At 42.6% G+C, this 6,000-nt stretch overlaps 1 protein-coding gene across 8 annotated transcripts in view; it reads left to right on the forward strand.

Moving 5' to 3' along the window:
* The window catches only part of C9H11orf87 (chromosome 9 C11orf87 homolog), a 642,485-nt gene extending 637,119 nt beyond the window's left edge, over positions 1-5,366 (forward strand). Inside the window, exons 6-8 of one of the 8 annotated variants that reach the window (XR_002346992.1) lie at positions 1,008-3,197; positions 3,380-4,595; positions 5,254-5,366. The gene's annotated coding sequence lies outside the window, so the exon portion shown is untranslated. Of the gene's footprint in view, positions 1-1,007; positions 3,198-3,379; positions 4,615-5,253 lie in introns of those variants that run through there. The other 7 variants (XR_002346993.1, XR_002346987.1, XR_002346990.1 and 4 more) reach the window with 7 other exon arrangements.

The following is a 6,000-nucleotide window of genomic DNA, read 5'->3' on the forward strand; positions in this document are numbered from 1 at the left end:
AAATGGTGTGATTCCATTTATATCAAGTTCCAAAATAGATAAAACTAATCTACACTCCAAGGAGTTACTATAATATTTTGTTTCTCCGTCTTTGGTTCCGTGGGTGTCTTCAGACGAGAAGATTGAGATGTAAAGTATGATATTTGCATTTTTCCATGTACTATCAATCAATAAAAAAGTGTTTCAAATGACAGACGTCTGGGTACCACGTCAGTAAATGTAAATCATAGAAGAGTTAAAGGGAAGAAAAAATTAGCAACCTCCTTTTAGGTTTGTTGAGGAAGCCTTCATGGAAGGGTAGCCTTGTCTAAAAACATACTGAAAAACAAAACGGGAATTCCCGTCGTGGCGCAGTGGTTAACGAATCCGACTAGGAACCATGAGGTTGCTGGTTCCATCCCTGCCCTTGCTCAGTGGGTTAAGAATCCGGCGTTGCCGTGAGCTGTGGTGTAGGTTGCAGACGCGGCTCGGATCCTGTGTTGCTGTGGCTCTGGTGTAGGCCAGTGGCTACAGATCCGATTAGACCCCTAGCCTGGGAACCTCCATATGCCGCGGGAGCAGCCCTAGAAATGGCAAAAAGACAAAAATAAATAAATAAAATAAAACAAAATAGACACAGTATCATATAAAAAAACAAAACAAGCTTGTTCAGTGACATTAGATACCAAAGACATAAGATTTATATCATGTGATAGTGGACATACATGCCAGAAAGCTGGGAAATGAAGAAAAAGTGAATTTTGACAGATACATGCATTGAGGAGGGAGGGGGAAAAAAAAGTCAATAGCAACCTGGAAACTGAAGGCAAAAACTAAAATTAGCTATAATCCTATTTGTATCTTTGCATACAAAATAGGCCCATTTTACATGGGCACCGTAGCTGCTGTGGACATCAGCTCTGTTTATTTCAAAGATATGGTGAGTTTAAGTGGCTCCCACAAGAACACTGCAGCGGTCCACACCTGCTGTCTTCTGACTCTGGATCTGTGTTGGCTTCATCAACCAGGCTTGTCAAGAGAAACCGAGTCACACCAGCCACAACCTGAAGAGGAGTATCTGGGAAAGGACAGCAGAGACAGAAGCTCTAAGGTCATCAGTGACCCTCTGTATCCTCACTGTCTATACCGATGGGTTGTTGTTAGACCTTCTACCAGACTGTTTCATTTCAACTCTATCCATGACTGAGCTAGGAATGATCTGGAAATTTTCTGCCCAGAAGACAGAGATGCTCACTCCCCAGCAAATCAGACCCAGTTCTTGGCAGGTAATAATTACAGCAGTTTCCCTGTGTCATTGTAACTTTCTCTGACGCACGTAAAGCTAGTGACTCAGAATTCTGGGCCCACGTCATGGGGATGTGGCGGAGATAAGAGAAAAATGAACAAGCCCTGAAGATGGGAAAATCTGCAAAAAGATGATTCAGACAGGAGACGCCATCTGTCACCAGAACCTTCCTGACCCTGGGCTGGTTGATAGCAGATAGAAAGTAAGAAGGTCCCACAGCCCCAGGGCTGAGCTGAGTAAGACTGTCCTAATGGTGCAGAATTTGCAAAGGCCTGTATAACAGAAGCTCTCAGACGAGTCCTCAAGAAGTGAAATGGCAGAACACGTATCTTAGAAGATAACATATGCATAGACTGGGAAGAGGGGGTGGGGAGTTACTGTTTAATGGGCACACTTTCGGTTTGTGCTGATGGAAGATTCCAAGATGGATGGTGATGATGGTTGCACAACAATGTGAGTGGATCTGATGCCACTGAACTGTGCACTTAAAATGGGTTAAATTAGTAAATTTTATGTCACATATATTTTGCAAAAAAATATATATTTATAGATATTTGCAGGAAAAAAAATGGGAGCAAACAGTTGTAAAACTAGAAATTAAAAGGTAGTCAAGCAATCTAGTGCCAATTTCTAAGTCAAGGGTTCAGGGAAGTTCCCATTGTGGCTAAGAACCAAACATAGTGTCTGTGAAGATACGGGTTCGATCTCTGGCCTCACTCAATGTGGATTAAGGATTCACCATCGCTGCAATTTGCAGTGTAGTTCATAGACAAGGTTCAGATCCCGCACTGCTGTGGCTGTGGCATAGGCCAGCAGCTGCAGCTCCTATTTGACCCGTAGCCTGGGGACTTCCATATGCTGCAGGTGCAGCTGTAACAAGAAAGATAACATAAAATAAAAAAGAGTTCCAGCTCCAAACAGACCTCAAGCTCCAAATCAGGGCTCACTAAACATCACCTTTTCTTAGCCCCACGGCATTCAGCAGGTTACAGAATTGCTCCAGGGCTCACTTTCTTCATCTTTAAAATGGGTTTATTATGGTATGTAACCTGTAGGCTTGAGAGGGGGAAATGAAATAATCCTGTCTACTTACAAAGTAAGTCCCTAGAAACTCTTAACCATTATGTTATTATCATTATCCTGTCATTCTTGTTGTTGATAGCTAAATTCAGATGCTCCAGCCTGGCCCTTGCATGAAAAGCTTCGGGAAAACCCCCGGGAGCAGAGAGGCTGAGAGCACACCTTCATCAACAGGAAACTTACTAAACCACCTGCTAGAATCCAGTGCTCTCCTAGGGACTTCGGAAAAGGGGACAGACCCCAAACAAAGACACACCACACATTGGGTGCTCTGAAGGCGTTTACGGCCTCACTGGGGAGATGAGGTGCACACGTGAAGCAGGTCAGCAGTGTAACAGTGCTCGGACCTTTCCCTGATGTCACACTGGAGAGGACAGAAAGCCCAGCCAGTGAGTTCCCATGGGAGGTCAGGGACACGTGTCTTGGCAGCTGCCACATGCAAAATCAAACCCCACCCCCACAAGTCCCCGAACCTTTCTGAACCTCCAGTTCCTCCTCAACACAGTGGGGGTAATAACAGTCACCATCTCACAGGGCTGTTCCGGGGTTTATACAATTGAGATTGTTGCATGTGAAGAATTTAGGACAGGACCTGGCACAGATGCATTAGGGCTCCGTCAAATAGTAGCTGGCTCCTGCAGAGCCAGGACTGCAACCCGGATGATGGGACCTTGATCCAGTGCCCTTTGCTCCGTATCACAGAGACCTGTGTGGTGTTAGTGTCCAATGAAGGCTGAGAGTAACTCCTGTCGAAGCTGAGAAGATGGTGAAAGCAATGCCAGTGGAAGAGTAGAAAAAAACATGAATGGAGTGAAACATCGGGGAAAAGAAGGTAGGATATTTCAAATCAGTAGCTTATTGGGGACCGAACTGCCAGGTTCTCTCTTAAACAACATACCTCATTGCATTTCAAATTTTTTTTCAATGATTTTTATTTTTTCCATTGTAGTTGGTTTACAGTGCATTTCATCTTTACAATAGCTCTTTCGACAAATTCTTAACCCTATTTTACAGATGGGAAACTTAATCTTGGAGAGATTTAAAAACTTGTCGAATGTCACAAGGCTGGTCAAAGGTGAAGTTAGGATTTGAACAGCTGATTTCAGATTTCAAAGGACTCCCTGCCCTTAAGCAGAGAGCAGAGCGGTCTCAGTGACGGGAGAAACATGAGTCCTGGCAACTTTGTGGATGAGTGGCAAAGACAGGGCCTGAAAGAAGTAGAGTGAATTCGGGAGTAGGGTGGAGTCCATATGGAATACAGGTGGTGAGAGCAGGCCAGAAGGAGAGAAAAGGGGGATATAAGATTTGGACAGACGGAAGCCAGCCGGGGTGACAGCCTGGAGATGAGAGGTTTGCTCTGCTTGGTTTAAAGGAGTCTTTCACTTTTTTCCCCACTGGTTAGGCTGCAATGTTCCTCTTTTTAGACTCTATTTTTTTCTTAAGAATTTGATTTTAACTTCTCTGATTAATTCCTGCCAGACAATGAATATCCGGGGGATCCAGGAAGAGTTCATTCACCTCATCACAGGAAGTGGCTTCATCCTAAATTCAAAATTGAAACTGACTCACTACAGAATCAATAACGATGATGGCCAAGACGGCAGCAGTCTCTTGAAGGCCAGAATCCCTGACACCGCCCATTAATGAGACACGAGAGGGAAAAGTTCAGCGATGTTACTAAGAGCCACTCTGAGAATATGTTTAAATAAAAGGCTCTGTGGGTGATGAGCTCATCTTTATAGACCTCAGGCCTTCGAGAGAAAGGAATGGCCTTTGAATGTCTTGGATTCTATTCAATTAAATTGAATTACCTAAATATAATTTATCGTAGAGTACAGAAGATGTATTTATTTAAATGGAAATATTTATAGATTTCTGCTTTTTTGCAGGGGCATGTTATTGCCCACGTATCTGTGAGTCCTTCAGAGAATGACCTTACATCCTGTCCAAGCCATTTTAAAGACTGGTCTCGGAACACTCTAGAGCAGGACACCATGTCCCGTTCCCCATCCATGGCCCTGAGAAATGAGGCCGGCTCCTTCCAGGGGCTCTTGGGCTTTCGACTTCAGAAGAGCCTATATTCTTCAAGAGAATTCAAAAGGGAGTGATGAGCACCAGACTGTCTCCACTTCTTCCCAGCTTTGGTCTCATTCCCCTGCAATAAGAGCACCAGATGAACCCTGAATCTCTAGAAGTTATCTACCTCTTGCAAATGTCTGATCCATAGAAGGTAAAAAGATACCTGGGAAGTAGCCCCCACACTTGTTAAAAAACAACAATCAGGGTGGATGTGAGTTGGAGTTGATTTCTGAGGACATGCAAAGCTGACAGATAACTTCTCAGCAACCCCGGTGGTCAAGTAACATCAGACAACCAGCCCTTTCTGTTCTGCACATAAAAGACTGTCCCCTGGGGAAGGACAAGCCACACAGATACAATTACTAGTGCTGACTCAAGTCAAAGCCTCCTTTGCCCCTTCACGTGGAGGTCTGCAAAATGATAAACAGTACTTCCACCTCTTGTTTCTTAGTTATCTCTTCTGATAAGTAAATTAGAATTATCTACTTCCTGCTGGGACACAAGTCCTACAGATCTGAATTGTGGATCCACAGCTTTCTAAATCTATTTAATGAGAAACCCACATGGTTTCAGGTCAGTAAAACCAGGCACGAGCAATTCAGAGGTCTAGTTTCTGAATCTAGAATTTGTTGGAAAAAAATCAAATTGGTTCCACATTATGATCATAAGGCAAACCATTGTAAGTTACATGAAACCCTTTTTCTTAACAGTGTAAAGTGATATTGTAAGTTGAGATTCCAGTCTTGGAATCTTACATATGGTTCTTTTTTTTTTTTTTTTTCTTTTCAAATGGACCAATGACCTTTAAGATCTTTAGAATGCACAATGCGATGACTTGATATAGGTCAACATTGTGAAAGGATTACTTCTCATTGAGTTAACATGTCCATCACCTCACGTTATCCTTTTCGGCGGGACGGTGGCCTGGTAAGAACATTTAAAATTCTAGTCTCTTAGCAAATTTCAGTTGTACAACACAGAGTCATCAGCTAAGTAATACCTTAGATCCTCAGACTTTATTCTTCTTGTAACAAACTTGGTACCTTTTGTTAGCCTTCCCTCTTTCCTCCAACTTCCAGGCCCTGACAACCAGCTTTCTACTCTATGTTTCTATTTTATTTTTTTACTTTCAAGACATGTAAGTTTCAGATGTATAGCATTATAATTAGACATCTGTGTACATTACAAAGTGACCACCACTACAAGTCCATTTGCCTCCATCCCCATAGAGTTAAGCCCTTTCTCCCACTTGGCCCACCCCCTCAACTCCCTTCTCCTCTGGTAGTCACAAATCTGACCTCTGTATCTCTGAGTTTGTTTTTATTTTGTTTCTTCATTTTATTCTGTTTTTTAAACTCCTCATGTAGTGAAATCCTATGGTATTTGTCTTTGACTTATTTCACTTACAATAATACCTTCAAGGTCCATTCATGTTGTAAATGACAAGATTTCATCTTTTTTATGGCTACTATTTCCTTGTGTGTGTGTGTGTATGTATATGTATATATATATATATATGGCATCTTCTTTATCCGTTCATTTATTGATGGGCACTT

This window comes from Sus scrofa, chromosome 9 (assembly GCF_000003025.6).
Source record: "Sus scrofa isolate TJ Tabasco breed Duroc chromosome 9, Sscrofa11.1, whole genome shotgun sequence".
Taxonomy (NCBI): Eukaryota; Metazoa; Chordata; class Mammalia; order Artiodactyla; family Suidae; genus Sus; species Sus scrofa.